This window comes from Melopsittacus undulatus, chromosome Z, assembly GCF_012275295.1.
Source record: "Melopsittacus undulatus isolate bMelUnd1 chromosome Z, bMelUnd1.mat.Z, whole genome shotgun sequence".
NCBI lineage: Eukaryota > Metazoa > Chordata > Aves > Psittaciformes > Psittaculidae > Melopsittacus > Melopsittacus undulatus.
In genome coordinates this window covers 24,905,917-24,923,331 of record NC_047557.1, presented here as the reverse complement: position 1 = coordinate 24,923,331, position 17,415 = coordinate 24,905,917, and the positions used below count along the sequence as shown (strand labels likewise).

The window sequence follows — 17,415 nt, the reverse complement described above, 5'->3', positions numbered from 1 at the left end:
TACTTCTACCACCCTAACTTAGTATCTCCCTAATGCAAATGTTGAAAAACAGTAGGCGCTGTATAATTCATACATTAAAAATATATGAATACTTTCACTGATTAGGCTTGTATTTGAATAGCAATAGACTATGCAAACAGATATTCTTTCCTGGCTAAACTTTTGGAAATACACTGCCTAATTGAAAATATCCTCCGGAAAGATGCTCAGTGCACAGAAGTGTGTGCCATGTGATAATGCTTTTAGAAACACTTTTGCAACAAATCAGCTACCAAATAACAAAATATTAAAAATAAAAGCTATTCCTGAGACAACAGTCATTTTGCATTTAATAGTTATGGAACAAGCCTTAGCACAGCAAAAGAACACAAAAATTGAAGAGAGATATTATTCATAAAATTAGGGCAGATTTGCAGATTTTGTTGCTATCCCAGAGGATTTGTAAACTGTTCTAGAACAAGGCTAGTAATCATCACCTAGCAATTGTTTTGTATTAGGAAGAATGGCAGAGAAAGCAAAGGTATCAGTGACCCTTATGATGGAACAAAACCACAAGGAGTAGGATTTATTGCTGTAGACCAAAGAATTTTATTCTAAAATAGACATCTGTGCTTGACACTCCCTATTTCTATGTTTGGGGTTTTTTTGCTACTAACTATGAACAGTGTCCTCCATAAGCAAATCAGGTGTGGAGGGACACATTGTGAAAGACAGGTCCGTTTAGTAAAATGAATCCCATCCAAGAAGAAATTGAAAATCTGGGCAAGGTTTTGGAGCTGTAAGGCAAGTTTCTGCTCATGATATGTTTTTCACCATATGTCTGAAGACTTGTTGGAATATGCAAGTCATTTTAAAATTCAGGAACCTTGCAAACACAAGGAAGAAAGGCATGTAAATTTACTGGAAAGCATTCTAGTCCCATGACCAGGGGAAAACATAGAACAGAGAAGGCAAATAATTTATTATATAACAAGTATGAAAATGGTAAGTTCTGTGAAGCCCCAGTCTCTGTTCCAAGTAGATAGTTAAAAGAATTAATAGTAATTACGGGAATGTAATATTCAGTTCTGCTATCATTATAAAAAATATTAACAAGAAAGGATATGAAAGAGACTGAAAAATCTTTTGAAAAAAATATTTAATAACTTGAAAAGAAAAAAAGTCTTACAGAAACTTGTAACTTCAGTTTGACTGGTTTGTCATAAGAAAGGTGAAAGATGACTGTATTAGGGTATACTTGTATCTCATAGGGATAGAATACAGGTTAACAACGAATGAAGTGATAGAAGGTAAGTACAATAGAAGTTATTTGATATTAAAGCTATAAAAATACAAAATAAGCTGCTTATCCATAAGAAGTCATAGAAAAAAAAACCAAAACAAACATATTCACATGAGTACTATATGTTTATTTCCTTCAACAGACTCCATTTTTTTGCCTCAAATTATGGATTGACAAAGTTTTACAGGCCATATTACACGGAAGATCTAAATCAATGAGCTCATGATTACACCTGACCTTTGATGATTCTGTGATTCTGTGATTTTCAGGTTTTAGAAAACACACATTTAGTAAAGTGACAGAAGAATTTGAAGAAACCATCATATGCTTTTTGTCCTATTCTCTCTTGTTCTTCATCCCAAAACAAACACTCCAAAATAAAATTAATCTGAAAGTGACTTAAATCTCAAACTGAACACAGAGCTTGTAGACCTATAGCAAGATGAGTAAAGCAGATGTATAATACAAATCACTATTATAATAACCTAATATTTTATTAATGTACTAACCAAGTAAATACCTTTGACCTTTATAATACTAAAAGTTACCTTATTCTCAGATGTTTGAGTAGTTATCACTGTCCTCTCCCTCCCCTCCAGTATTGTCAGCTACTGCATGTAAAAGACTCAAGCCTAGTCCTGGAAAGTAGTTACTGTATGGTCTGCCTGAGCAATTAATGTGGGTGGCTAATATGTAATAATGAAGATAATGAAAGGCAATTTAGTAAGCTGATAAATGTGATGGACAGCTACTTAGCTGCACAGAATAAAGTTAATTCACTATTGAAGTGTGATTATTTAAGTAATGCTTGTCTGTTCAACGGGCATCTATTTAATAGAGATGTTATTAAGGCTAAATTACATCAAAGCTGTGAGACATCTCCATCTAAACAAGACAAATAAGTCAAAATGAGTGATGAGATACTCATTTTAGTGATTTTCAGTTTAGCCATTTATGGTAATTACTATTCAATGCTGTATCTTTCATTGTTTCATTTTCATTTTTTGTTCAGGAGCCACCTGATTCGTACCAGGCTTTGTTGTTCTAAGCACATTAGAAATATACAGAAACATAGAACTTTCTAAAGAGTTATTTAATTGAAGAAGTTTGTCCTGGGTTCAGCAGTAGCATTCATTTTTTTCTCCTTCTTAGTAGCTGGTGCAGTGCTGTGTTTTTGGCTTTCACCCTGGGAACAACACTGATAACTAAAAACCAATGTTTTTAGTTGTTCCTCAAATGTTTATTCTGACCAAGGACTTTCTGAGTCTCATGGTCTGCCAGGGAGAAGGGGAAGCCAGGAGGAAGCAGACACAGGACACCTGACCCAAACTAACCAAAGAGCTATTCCATACCAGGGCAGGTCATGCCCAGGATGTAAACTGAGAGTTACCCGGAAGGGCTAGTGCACTGCTGGGTTGGGCTAGGTATCGGTTGGCGGGTGGTATTGTATTCTCTTCCCTTGTTATTCCCCTTATAATTATTATTATTGGTGGTAGAAGCAGTGGTTTGTGTTATACCTGAGTTACTGGACTGTTCTTATCTCAACCCATGGGAGTTACATTCTTTCAATTCTCCTTCCCATCCCTCCAGGAGAGGGGGGGAAGAAGGGCAGGGGGGAGTAGACTGTGTGATTCTGATTTACACCCTGTGCTTAAACCACAACAAAGTGATATGAAAATAGTATGAGATATGAAGCAACAGAAATTAGAATTTAATATCAACTAAAATAACCTCAACTCCTAGGTGAAAATGGCGATCTTGGGATATCAACTTTACATTTTCAGTCTCTCATGGTTGTGACAGAAAAGTTTAGACTGTAATAAAAGTGTTACCTGCAACATATAAAATTACAATAGATGTTAAAACCCCTCCGCTGTTATTACTTAAAGCTGATTGGATTTAAGGCAAACTTTTGCTCTGGAGCAGAGAGAGGAGTTAAATATTAACATAAATAATAACCCACAGTAATATAGATCTTAATTACTTAACTTTTATCAAACCAATACTTAATTCACTGAAAGTCTTAAAAACACAGACCAAAGAACTCTAGGGGAGAGACAATTCCTCTAATGCACTCTTGTACTTTCTATTTTTAGTATCCCCCAAAAATGCCAATAATTTAGATTCCAAAGACTTTCACTAACAAGCAGAAGTTAAATGAAATATGTACAAACATTTCTGCACTATCTGAATAGTAAAACAAAATTGAAACTCTTTTCTACTTTTCTACTTTTATATCAACAGATCAGTATATAGGGGCATTCTCACAAATTCTGTTATTTTCAGAAGTTATTCTGCACTAACGTAGATGAGGATACAATCCAAAAACAGGCTCTTCAAATTTCAAAAGGGGATACTAAGTTTGTTTTCCTAATACTCTTGAGATTCTTTGTACAGAATCTTCTCTGTTCAGAGCAGGTGGAATGGGAAATTAATTATATTGAGTAGAGATTCTTTATTTCAATAAATAATAAAATTTGTATATTTATTTTGCTCTTGAAATTTAATTCAACCCAAACAATTGTCTTTTATATTGAAGTGTTCATCAGTTTGCTTCCTTGGTACATCACAGTGGTGTAATAACTTGTATACGACAAAAAGACCACTGATGTTTAAAAAATGCTGGTTTGCATTTATGCATTTTCTCTTAATGTTAAAATTTGTAAGACAGTATAATTTAAAATTTATTCTTCATGTATAACTTTAACTTTTTAATTGGCTAGTGCATTTATTCTCTTAAAATATTAATTCTTTTGGTAATGATAAGAATTCTTTAGTAATACTTAGCAATATTTAAAACATAATTACTACTGATATGACATGTTTTTTAATTTAATTGATGAAGATTTGTCATCGAAAAAAACTTGCTTTCTCCACTCTAGAAGAATGGATAAACTAACAAAAAAGGTTGTTTACTCATGGCCCATGTCATGGTTCTACATTAGATTTTAATGCATGTTGTTGCCTAATCTGCCTTTCTTAAAATACAGAAAAGTGATTGGCATTGCAATTTCCTTTTCTCTTTAGATGGCTAAAGGTTCAGACTGAGGGTCTGACTTGTTTTCCTATGAGTACTTTATCACATCAGTAGTTCTCCTGGCTTAGTTGAGTATTTATACAAATAAAGGATGTTTCAGTTAGGCATAAAGTGTGTAATTCAACTTTAATCGCTTGTGCTAGGATTATCGTACTTTCATTTATAAATATGTTGTCTTAGTCTTTTTTTCCTTTATCAATCAATCAATGTCAGAAGTAGTAGCTCAATCTTTTCTTTTAAGTTGTCTGGAGGAAATATTGCTGAATACATAGCTTTTAGTGCATTTTAGTGCAGTGCTAACGGAATGTTTTAAAAAGTCAAGTTTAATTATTCCAGTCTGTGCCTGAAGACAGAGAAGGATTTTGTTTTGTGGTGAGCTGACCCTGGCTGGACTCCAGATTCCCACTGAAGTCGCTCTATCACTCCCCTTCCTCAGCCGGACAGGGTGAGAAAATATGATGAAAGACTTATGATGAGTTAAGGACAGGAAGACATCACTCACCAACTAACATCATCTGCAAAACAGACTTGACTTGGGGAAATGAGTTTTATTTATTACCAACCAAATCAGACTATGACAATGACAAATAAAACCAAACCTTAAAACACCTGCCCCCCACCCCTCCTTTACTCCTGGGGTTAACTCAATCACTCCTGATGTTCTCTACCTTTTCTCTCTCTCAGTCACAGGGGGATGGGGAATGGAGGTTGCAGACAGTTTATCACACAATGTCTTTGCTGCTTCCTCCTCATGCTCTTTCTCTCCTCCAGTGTGGGGTACCTCCATGGGAGAGTCCTCCATGAACTCCAGTGTGCACTTCCTATGGGGTCACAGCCTCCTTTGGGCATCCTCCTGCTCCAGTGTGGGGTCTTCCACGGGCTGCAGGTGGAGATCTGCTCCTCCATGGAGCTCCAAGTGCTGAAGGGGCACAGCCTACCTCACCATGGTCTGCATCACAGGCTGCAGGGGAATCTCTTTTCCATCCATTTTCACTGACCTTAGTGTCTGTATACTTGCTATTCTCAGGTATTGTCTCTCCTTTCTCCCAGCTTCTGTGGTGCAGCAGCTTTTTCTCCTTCTCATATACATTATCCCAGAGGCACTACGACTGTCACTGATGGGTTGAGCCTTGGCCAGCAGTGGGTTACCCTGGAGCTGGCTGGCACTGGCTCTGTCGGACATAGGGGAAGCTCCTAGCAGCTTCTCACAGAAGCTACCCCTTTAGCTCTCCTGCTACCAGTACTTTGCTATGCAAAAAAAAAGTACAGAGGTCAGACCTCTAAAGCATGCCAGATGTTGTAGAATGAGCTGTGTAAGAACTGAGATAAATGTTTAGGCGTGCTACTCAGAAAAGATGTTCTTTAACCAATTACTCTCATCTGTCCATTTCAGCATGAATTGGCTTTTTAATATTATTATAGAGTGCCTTTCTTCCTTTCTGTCAAGTAGAAAAAGGTTTTATTACTCAGGCCATGAAATAAGTACTCCATATAATAATTCTGCTTAAAAAAATAGTAAGTTATAGGCAAGACATGGTTTCATTTACACAAAACATTACCTGATACAGTGCAGAAAGTCTCTGTAATTCTTTATCTCTTCCTAATATTTATGACATCTTTGAAAACTTAGTTTCACTGTGTTCTTTTATTTATTGATAACTTCTCATTCAAATTAGGAAAACAGTAACTTTTTCAGTTGTCTGTTTTGAAATGCATTTGATCTTGGAATTAAAAAAGGTAGCCAGAACTCTTTTCCAATTAATATTACCTTGCTCATTAGGCTTAGAAATGGTTTCTTATTAACCAGCATTGGTTTGACCTCTTTTTGCCAACACTTCAAAGGTGATGTTAGACACCATATTTCCAGCTTGGCAGACCAAAGTTTTCTCAGCTAAGTAGAACGGCCTTTCAAATGTGTAGGTATCAGTATATACACTTACTTGTACCTGCAACATAATTGCTCTCTTATATGCTTACTCTATCAGGCAGTACTTATTGCATGTTGTTACAGATCAGAAAAGTATATGAAAGTGCTGTCTTTCAGTTGTTCCACAACTGATGTACTAGTTCAGTGGCATGTTATTTCAGTTGGCTAATATGATGGATGGGACAACCAGACTTCCTGATAGAATCAATCACATATACTGTATTTAATGAATTACATCAATGGAAAATAAGAAAGTTTATGTGTTGTTTTGTTTGGTTGGTTGGGTTTTTCTTCACCGTTTTATGCCTAACAGCTTTAATATTTCCAATACATGATATTCAACTTAGAAGGAATTGGATTCAACTTAGAAGGAATGAAAGTAAGCATTTAGCAAATAGTGGAGAGATGTTTCTCTTTCCGTATTGTGTTGTGTAAATGTATTTTAAAACTTTCAGACTTTTCTAGCTTGTATTAGGCATTAACCAAACAGTTACCGTTTTGAATGGAAATTGTATACTAATATTTTGGAAAAATTGAAAATTGACATGATATGTAAATATAGATCATAAGAGATTCAAACTATCATTTCTTTCTGTCTCAGACCAGCTGTTTATGATTTTAGATCTCATACAAGGAATTTCTGTATTGATATTATATGATATACATTGTATTTGAAATAGTTACAATACAATGTATATGATATCCTTGGATGAATAAGGAGCTGCTGAGGAAACTTCAAAGGAAGAAAGAGGCTTATAAAAGATGGAAGCAAGGATAGGCAGCTTGGGAAGAATACAGGGATTTTGTCCAGAAAGCTAGGGACCAGGTTAGGAAAGCTAAGGCCCAGTTAGAATTAAACTTGGCTAGGGACGGGAAAGATAGCAGGGTTTTTATAGGTACACTGCAAATAAAGTACAGACATGGGGCAATGTAGGCCCCCTCCGGAAGCTATCAGGAGAACTGGCTAACCTAGACTGGGAGAAGGTTGAGGTTCTGAATGACTTCTTTGCCTCAGTTTTCACTGGCAAAGGCTCTGACCACACCACCCACGTCTTGGAAGGCAGATGCAAGGACTATGAGAATGAAGACCTTGGGCCCACTGTAGGAGAGGATCTACTTCAGGAGCATCTTAAAAACCTGAACTTACATAAGTCCATGGGACCTGATGAAATCCATCCGCGGGTGATGAAGGAGCTGGCAAATTGAGTTTCTAAGCCACTGTCCATCATATTTGAAAAATCATGGCAGTCAGGTGAAGTTCCTGACGACTGGAAAAAGGGAAATATAACCCCCATTTTCAAGAAGGGAAAAATGGATGACTGAGGGAAGTACAGACCTGTCAGTCTCACCTCTGTGCCTGGCAAAATCTTGAAGCAGATTCTCCTGAAGACATGCTAGGGCACATGAAAAACAACAAGGTGCTTGGTGACAGCCAGCATGGCTTCACTAGGGGGAAATCCTGCCTGACCAATTTGGTGGCCTTCTATGATGGGGCTACAGAATTGATGGACAGGGGCAGAGCAGTGGATGTCATCTACCTGGACTTGTGCAAAGTGTTCAACACTGACCCACATGACATCCTTGTCTCTAAATTGGAGAGACATCAATTTGATAGATGGACCACTCAATGGATAAAGAACTGGCTGGATGGCCGCACGCAAAGAGTTGTGGTCAATGGCTCAATGTCCAGGTGAGGATCAGTAATGAGTGGTGTTCCTCAGGGATTGTTGTTGGGATCAGTCTTGTTCAGTATCATTGTCGCTGACAAGGACAGTGGGATTGAGTGTGCCCTCAGCAAGTTTGCCAATGACACCAAGCTGTGTGGTTCAGTTGATACACTGGAGGGAAGGAATGCCATCCAGAGGGACCTTGACACACTTGTGAGGTGGGCTGATGCCAACCTCATGAAGTTTAACCATGACAAGTGCAAGGTCCTACACCTGGATCAGGGCAATTCCAGGCACAGCTACAGGTTGGGCAGAGAAGAGATTCAGAGCAACCCTGTGGAGAAGGACTTGAGAGTGTTGGTCGATAAGAAAATGAACATGAGCCGGCTGCAGTGTGCACTCGCAGCCCAGAAAGCCAACCGTATCCTGGGCTGCATCAAAAGGAGTGAGACCAGCAGGTTGAAGGAGGTGATCCTGCCCCTCTACTCTGCTCTTGTGAGACCTCACTTGGAGTATTGTGTGCAGTTCTGGTGTCCTCAACATAAAAAAGACATGGAACTGTTAGAACAAGTCCAGAGGAGGGCCATGAGGATGATCAGGTGCTGGAGCACCTCCCGTATGAAGACAGGCTGAGAAAGTTGGGGCTGTTCAGCCTGGAGAAGGCTGCATGGAGACCTCATAGCAGCCTTCCAGTACCTGAAGGGGGCCTATAAGGATTCTAGGGAGGGACTCTTCATTAGGGAATGTAGTGATAAGGGGTAAGAGGTTGAAACTTAAACATGGGAAGTTTAGATTGGATATAAGGAAGATATTCTTTACTGTAATGGTGGTGAGGCACTGGAATAGGTTGCCCAGGGAAGTTGTGAATGCTCCATCCCTGGTGGTGTTCAAGGCCAGGCTGTACAGAGCCTTGGCTGACATGATTTAGTGTCAGATGTCCCTGCCCATGGCAGAGGATTTGGAACTAGATGACGTTAAGGTGCTTTCCAACCCTAACTATTCTATGATTCTATGAATAAATTAAATTAGTATATATTGAACTGAATATGTGACAACTGTATTTGAAATCAGAAGGGAAAGGAAGAGGTCACACACAGAACTATAAATTATCTATTTCTTCATGGCTGCAATTTCAAAATAATAATTGTTTCAGATTCACATTTTTAATCTATTTACCTTTAAGCTGTGCAAGTGCCACTCTTCAACAGTTTTTCCTGTCTTGGCTTTAGGATCGTTTCAGATAATCCAGAATATTTATCCTGAAGTCTAATATTCTTTAAAGGGACAAGTGCCAAGCTCTCCTGTCATTCAAGTCTTGAAAATGTATATTCTACAGGGTAAAAAACAGTATCAGGAAGAATTTAGGGTATATTGCTTACTAAGTCACTGGGTGTAATGAGAGACATGGATTCACATAATACTCAATAGGACATAGAAGCTTCCATAGGTAGACTCTCAAGTGCTTTGACAGTTCCTTGTACCGCCAGCTTGTATCACTCGGGAGATATCAACATAGCATGTGTCCTGTAAACACAGAAGTAGGCAGGACTGAAGCTGTAGTGGAATGGATACTTCAGCCAGCCTTAGCTGCTCGGTTGTGCTGCTGTGGTGGAAAGTAGTTTTGGTGTCCAGGGCATCCCCCTTCTGTTATACAAAATTCCCCTCATATAGGTGATGGGGCTATGAGGTCAGAAGACGACTAGTCAGGGTGACGAATAATATTACCTAATGGTAACAAGGGCAGAGAAGGCTACGTGTCTTCTCTGCAATTTTCTGATAGATGTGTTTGGATTAAAATGCATATGATCCTGAGTTAGTCAGTTTAGAGCCAATACCACATTATCTTAACCTGAAAACTAGAAGAACTTATGCAGACAGCTTTCCTTTGGCTTTGAGATTAGCAATAGCTTTGAAGTCATTTACTGAAGAATGAACTCCAAAGCTTTCTCTATAATTGGGGGCATTCATAATGCTCCCTTTATAAATGTGCTGGTGCCTAATAATGTAGTTTTGCTAATGTTGCAGGCTTTCCCTCATTTGGGGGCCTAGTACGGTCTCTTAGACCTTCCCTGACTTCTGAGAATTCATCCAGCCTTAAGCCTCTGCCCCAAGAGACACAGGAATTAACATAATTTAACGGTATTTTGCAAATATATCCCTGCAGCGACTAGAGGCCTGGAAGCCAGCATACTACAGTCTGGAAATGTCTGTTTTGACATGTAACAGAAGAGAAGGAATAGAGGACAAACAAGAAATAGAAGAATGTCATTCTTAAAAAACACAGAAGTATCCTAAATCAGGTGGTTAAATCTTTAGATCCTATCTTTCATTGTAGGTAAATATAGGCACTGTGGTCTTGAAATGCATGAACAGACTTACCAGGCTTCTTCCACTAAACAAACATACCTTTGCCATACAAATCAGTTGAAGACTTCTTAGATACAACTATCTGTAAGCCTTTTTTCCTTAAGGAGTATTTTTAAAGAAACATTTTCTTCTAAATGCTGTCATCCAGATAAACAAAAATTATTAACTTTAATAACTCTTATAACTAAGGTTTACTAAAAGTAAAGTAGGTTTAGAAAAGAAAGAAGGCCTGTATGCAAGAGAAAATGTTTACACGAGATACAGAATTGTAGAAATGCTAACAGAGAGACGTACAACTTTAACTATGAAGAAGAAAAAATATTCTAAATTGCCAGGATATCCTCTTTTATTCAGATTACACAAAAGATATTATTGGGTGCTGGGAAACACTTTCAGAAATGAACTTAAAATAATGACTATTCAGTTGTTTGGAAAACAACCTTAAAAAAAACCAAAAAACAAAACAACAAGGAAAAAACCCAGAAAAATAACATTATACAGGAAAAAAAGAGACATGGACCTTTCTTATCATACTTGCCACTTGTTTTAATTATAAAACTTTTTAATACAGTTGAGTGAAAACACAGAAGAAGATGGAGTGATTTACCTACTGGAACTGGAAATTAGGATTTCATTATATGCTTATGACTTTATATTCTTCATAGAGTACACATAGTAAAGTTCGGAAGGATTATAGGAAATACAGCTTTTTTTTTTCAGCAATGAGAATATGAATTTATAATACTGTGACAGTGTTGTGGCTTAAAACAGCAAAGGATGATAGATACCTTCTAAAATGCATAGATAATAAATTTAGATATTTTGGCACTAATATTCCAAAGTAGGAGAACCTGTTTCAATGAAATATGGAATGGCAATTACTTACTCTGATGCAAAATGTGAAAATATTATTACCAGTGAAATGACCCAGTGCATTCCAGGGCTTTAGTATCCATTTTTCTTGAAACTCTCCTAATCCACAGAAGAATCTCAAAGAATTCTACAAAAATAGTTTAAAAACTCTTAAAGGTTAAACTTTAAGTTAGTATGCAAAATAGAACAAGTGAAACAATACTGTGGCAAGACAAACCAGGGCAGTGCTTCCACAGAATTCCTTAAGGAAATCTTCAGAAACAGTGATGAAATAGACTTTACTGACCTTGATCCTGTAATGTAGCTCATCCAAAACCTTCAGTATAAAAACTGTGGCAAGCATGAAACAGTTGCTGGAATTTAAAAGCACAAATGGCAGTATATGGCATTTTAGGCAATTTAAAATTAGCCAATATAAATATAATATATAGATACATACACACACACATTTACATATATAAAGAAAGAGGAAGAGGAGAAAGATGTTTTCACTGAGACAAATTAAAAATTGCACAAGTCTTGAAACAAGGGTATTTATCCTGAGCATTCAACCTTATATAATATTTATAATAGACGTATTGAGACAACTATCTGTGATAGTTGTTTAAAAGCAGTCCTTTCTAAAAAATCTCCAAGCAAGCTGATAAAGCTATTTGCCTTATGCAATTTCATACAGAAATCCGAAACTTGCAAAAGCAATGGAAAATGTTTTGTATTGTTTCAAGGATATGCTTTTAATGGAGAAAAATCTGAAAATTCATGAAGTATGGATTGCAGATATGTATCAACAGCAAAAGAATGAGGCAATGCAGATCACAACTGTTATCTCAAAATTAACCAGATAGCACAGGTTCAGTACTGTTTCATGGAACGTTTTAATCTTTATATAATTAGAGTACTGTTGTCCTAGATACCAATGAATGTAAAATTACAAAGGTCATACTTTTATACAGGATGCGATGGAAAAGGGAGAGCTCATATAGAGCTACAAAACTGATGTGGAAATGAACTTTGCAACAGCATGCAGGGAAGATAGGAACAGTGAAGAATGAATTAGTTTGTGACAGTAAATGAGATTATGAAAGTCTTGCTGAAGGGTATTTGCTGTTGGGGAGGATAAGAAAGGGGACCACCGTGACTGTGTATTGCTAACAGTTTTACTTCACTTTATGTTTCACTGCAAACGCTTGGCAGAAGTTAGCTTATCTTTTGGATAAAACATCTAGGTGAAACTGCATTGCTTTTTAACATTTCTCAGATAGTTACTAAGCGGATGGAGTGCTTATTCTCATGTTGCCCTTTTTACATAAATGTTCATCTGAGTTAAGTACCAGATATGTTATTTTGCTGACTGCACTTTCTCAAAATTTCTACAATGCTCGGAGAGACGCACTTTTAAAAAAATAGCAACAGTATTGTCTAGTTGCTAAGTATTTCTCGAATGTTATATGTATCTCACAGCACAGATATGGGCATGAAGCAGAAAGTATACAATGTTACAAGGAACATTGCAAACTGAAGGAAAAGTGTTTTACAATTCACTTTTCAATAGAAATCTTGCAAAGTCAGTCTTGATTCAAAATTTTGCTCTTTGTGTTCTGTATTGTATTTGGGTTATATATTATTCAGATTTTCACTGGCACCATTTCTTACCATAAGTAGCATTTGACAGACATGTTGGAATAACTGCTTGGACAAAAACTGAAACATTTGCTTATTTACAAAAAACTCACAGAACTACACCATGTGTAAAACTGCTTATTAACTAGTTCTTCTATAACATATGCAAGAGCCATACATCTCTGTGAAAGCAAGCAATTACTTTCACAATCTTGTGTTTATGTAGTGAGTCTCATCTTTACTGTTAATGTCTAGCATATAACCGCACTTCTTCCCTGGAATCAGGGTGCTAGGAATTCAGCTTTCACCTGCCATTTTTAAACAGTATTTCCTCTCAGGCATTTGAAGAACACCAACAGGGGCTGTTGCTTGCATATTTAGGTCTTAATTCAATGAAATTTTCCCCCAACAGTACTTTCTGACTGATAACTGCTTTCTCAGATCTCTGCAGAGTTGTTCTACCATGAAAGTTATTTGAGGAAAGAAATCAACACACACCTGCCTGATGGATCCAAGGAAATTCAACAAAGATTATAATTATTAAATATTGTTAAAAAGAAATGTCAAGGTTGTCTGCTATGATGTTTCCTTTCCTAAAACCTTCTGGAGCCCAAAAGAGCTCAAACCCACTGTGACTGAGATACCTCTCTGGGTCCTGTTTTCTCCTTCTTGGAAGGTATTTTGGCAACTTTAAATGGGCTGCGAATGACCCAGCAAGGTCTTGCTGCACTGACAGCAGGACACCAATAGCTTATGCTGGAAGCAAAGATAGCAGGCCAGCCAGGGTAGTGCTGGAAGCCTGGGTTAGGCAATCGGATCTCTGGGCTGATCAACTGCTGACATGCCCCTGAGTTTTGTCAGTGGTCTAGGGACACGGACAGCTAGTTCTTCCACTCCAGAGGGGATCCTGGTGCTCAGGAAGCATGTAGGACCCTGCCTGGGGTGCAAAAAGGATGACAGTACTGGTGCCCCCGTTCTCACATGAGTAGAATAAGCCAGAACAGCCATCATTACAATAACAAGCTCCTCAATGCTTAGCAATCACTATGTAATAATATTATCATTGAGTTTGTTTAACAGGTGGTACCATGTAACAAAGCAAGCTTCTTTACACTGGTTCATATATCTTCTGGTGACATTTCTTTTAAATTGAGCTTAGGTAAAGTGACATCTATCGAATCAGATACACCTATCAAATGCTAACATAAAGAAATAGAGGTTAGTTTTCAAATCAAATGTGCTTTTAGAATAAAAAGAATAGTTTATTATTTCATCTTTTGCTAGCCATTCAGAGTACGTAAGCCATGCTGCTACTCTGTAGATATTGATAGTCTCGGATATTGATAGTACACTAGTAGATGAAAAACTAATTCCTCATTTCTGCTAAAAAGGCCCACGAGACTTATCAAAGGGTAACAACTTTGTAATACCTGGTTATGAACGGCACCCCAGAAATTTCAGTGGTGGAGGAGTTTACATTTATTTCAGCAATCTACTACAGATTCATAGATTAGTCTTTACTAAAGGACAGACTGAATTTTCAAAGAGGAAAAACTTGATATGCATTGATTCACAGTATTCTAAGGGTACATGTGTACCTCTACATTTTTTTCTTTCAATGAGCACACGTTATTTGGCTGGAGCAGAGCACTCTGCATACATCATAGCTCGACTATACAGCAATAATACCATACAATATTTGAAATGGTTTGGCAACCCAGATTAATAGATCTGCACTAAATATATACTTTATCCATTATTCTTTATTCCACATTAATGTTACTGGTATTCGCTGCTTCATCTGCAATGCTTATTGAAATACTGAAACAAGAATAATCCTTGTCAAAACATTAACATCGTCAGTGGCCAATGTCTTTCACCAAAGACCTGCATGTTTTCTCCCCAACAATTCAGATCTCCACTTACTGAAATAATGATTTGACATTTACAACTTCTAGGTTATTCATATAATCATAGAATGCTAGGTTGAAGGGACAACAAGGATCATCTTGCCCAATCTTTCTTGGCCAAAGCACAGTCTAGACAAGATGGCCCAGCACCCTGTCCAACTGAACCTTAAAAGTATCCAATGTTGGGGAGTCCACCACTTCCCTGGCAAGATGATTCCAATGGCTGATTGTTCTCACCGTGAAAAATGTTTCTCTTATGTCCAACTGGAATCTTCCTGGGGGTAACTTGTACTCATTACCCCTTGTTTCTCGCATGTGTGTCTTTATAAAAAAGGAGTATCCATCTTTGTAACCACCCTTTAATTACTGGAATAATGACAAGGTCCCCACTGAGCCTTATTTTCTCTAGGCTAAACAAACCCAGTTCTCTCACTGTTTCCTCATACAGCAGTCTTCCCAGAACTTTGATCATCTTATGGCCTTTCTCTGGACCTTCTCCAGCCTGTCCACATCTCTTTTGTATAGCAGGAACCAAAACTGAACACAGTATTCCAGGTGTGACCAGACAAGCGTCAAATAGAGTGGCGTAATGACATCTTTATGTCCGCTGGTGATGCTCTTATTTATGTAACCCAGCATCCCGTCAGCTTTCTTTGCCATAGCTTCACATTGTTCACTCATATTGAGCATGTTGTCCAGCAGGATACCCAGGTCCCTTTCCATAGAGCTGCTCCCCAGCTAGGTTGGTCCCAGGCTGTGCAGCACTCCTGGGTTATGTTTTCCCAGGTGCAAGACCCAAAGTTTTCCTTGTTGAAGTTTGTAAGGTTCTTGTTAGCCCACTGTTCCATTCTATCCAGGTTATCGTACAGGGTGGCTCTCTCTTCCAAAGTGTCTGCTTCTCCACTCAGTTTGGTATCGTCAGCAAACTTGGTCAGAGTACACTTGATCCCATCTTCCAGATCATTTATGAAGATATTGAACAGCATTGGGCCCAATATTGATCCCTACAGGACCTCACTTGTGAGATACTGACAGTTTGAAAATTACATATTTAGCATCACCACCCCACCCACCACTTGTCTAGACCAATAATGCATCAGTTTCTTAAGAAGGAGGCTGTGGGAAACTGTGTTCACTGCTTGTTCCATATGAACCAAGTAGGTTGCTTTATCACAGAAGGCAGTCCTGTTTGTCAAGCACAATTTTCCCTAGGTACATTTCCTAACCACATGCTTCATTTGACTTGTGATAGCTCCCAGGAGGATTTGTTCCATAACTTCCCTGGGGACTTTAGTAAGTGTGATGGGCTTATAATTTCCTTGTTCCTCCTTTAAGCCCTTCTTGTAGATGGGGATGACATTTGCCTTCTTCCAGTCTTCTGGAATGTCCCCAAATTTCCATGACTTCCCAGACTGTGGAAGCAGCCTCACAATGATGCCACCAGCTCTTTTAACACCCTGAGGTAGACATTGTCAGGGCCCTTTGATTTGTAGGGGTCAAGCTCTTTAATAATTCATATACCAGCTCTTCTTTCACTAATGGTAGGTCTGTGTTTGCATCAACTTGGATTTCTGTTCCTAAGGCCTGAAGCCAAACAGTGCTAGTAAAGACGGAGGTGAAGAGTGTTAAGAATCTCTCCCTTTTCAGCATTATTGATGACTAATTCCCCTCTCTTGCTTAACAGTGGACCAGTATTCTCTTCAGTTTCTGCTGCTTGTTTACGTACCTCAGAACCTTTTCTGGTAGCTTTTGACACCTCTAGCCAATTTCAATTAAAGCTGAGCTTTTGCTTTTCTAACTGCATCTCTGCACACCCTGGCAATGCGCTTGTAGTTCTCAGTGGGTATTTGTCCACTTTTCCATTTTTGGTATACTTTTCTTTTGGTTTTGAGCAGATTCAGATGCTCAGTTAAGCCAAGAGGGTCTTTTGCTCTGCCTGCTTCCCTTACCTTTAAAGGGAATGAACTGGTTTTGTGCTTCTAAGAGTGTGTTCTTAATCTCCCAGCACTTACTAGGTCCTTTATGGAAACTTCCCATGAAACACCTCCTAGTTGAGCTTTGAGCAAGCTGAAGTTTGCTCTTCTACACTCTAAAATATTTGCCTTTGGTACTAACCTTCAGCGTGCTCAGCCAGATCCCACACTCTGCAATATAGTGATCCCTGCAGCCAAGGCTATCACTATCAGAGATATTACAAAGATTTTCTTGGTCTGTGAGTAGCAAGTCCATCAGTGTTTTATTCCTGGTTAGCACATCTAACATTTGTATAAGGAAGCAGTCCTCTATGCATTCCAGGAATTTGATGGATGACATGTGAGCTGCTGTGTTATTCTTCCAACAAATGGCTGGGTAGTTGAATTGACCCATAGAAAACAGGTTCTGTTAACCTGAAGCTTGCTTAAGTGACCTAAATATTGCTTCATTGGCCTTATCATCTTGGTTTGGAGGTTGGTAGCAGATACTGACTGTAAGATCTTCCTTGGAGATGACCCCTCTGATCTTGACCCAGAGGCATTTGATAAGGCTTCCACCATCACTGTAGTTGACTTCTATATGTTCAAGGCTCTCCTTAATACAGAGCGTGACTTCTCCTCCTTGTCTTCTCTGCTTGTTTTTATGAAACAGCCTATAGCCATCCATTACAATCCTCCATGTGAGTTGTTCCACCATATTTCAGTTATTCGTGTGATATAACTTTCTGACTGGGCATGGAGCTCCAGTTTCTCCTATCT

General features: G+C 38.2%; 1 long non-coding RNA gene across 2 annotated transcripts in view; it reads left to right on the top strand.

Annotated features, from left to right (window-relative positions):
- LOC115945290 (uncharacterized) overlaps positions 1-13,289 on the top strand; it is a 33,077-nt gene extending 19,788 nt beyond the window's left edge. For both annotated transcript variants that reach the window (XR_004079652.1, XR_004079653.1), the window contains exon 5: positions 13,215-13,289. This is a non-coding gene — a long non-coding RNA (uncharacterized lncRNA). The remainder of the gene's footprint in view (positions 1-13,214) is intronic.
- The last annotated feature ends 4,126 nt before the right edge of the window (positions 13,290-17,415 follow it).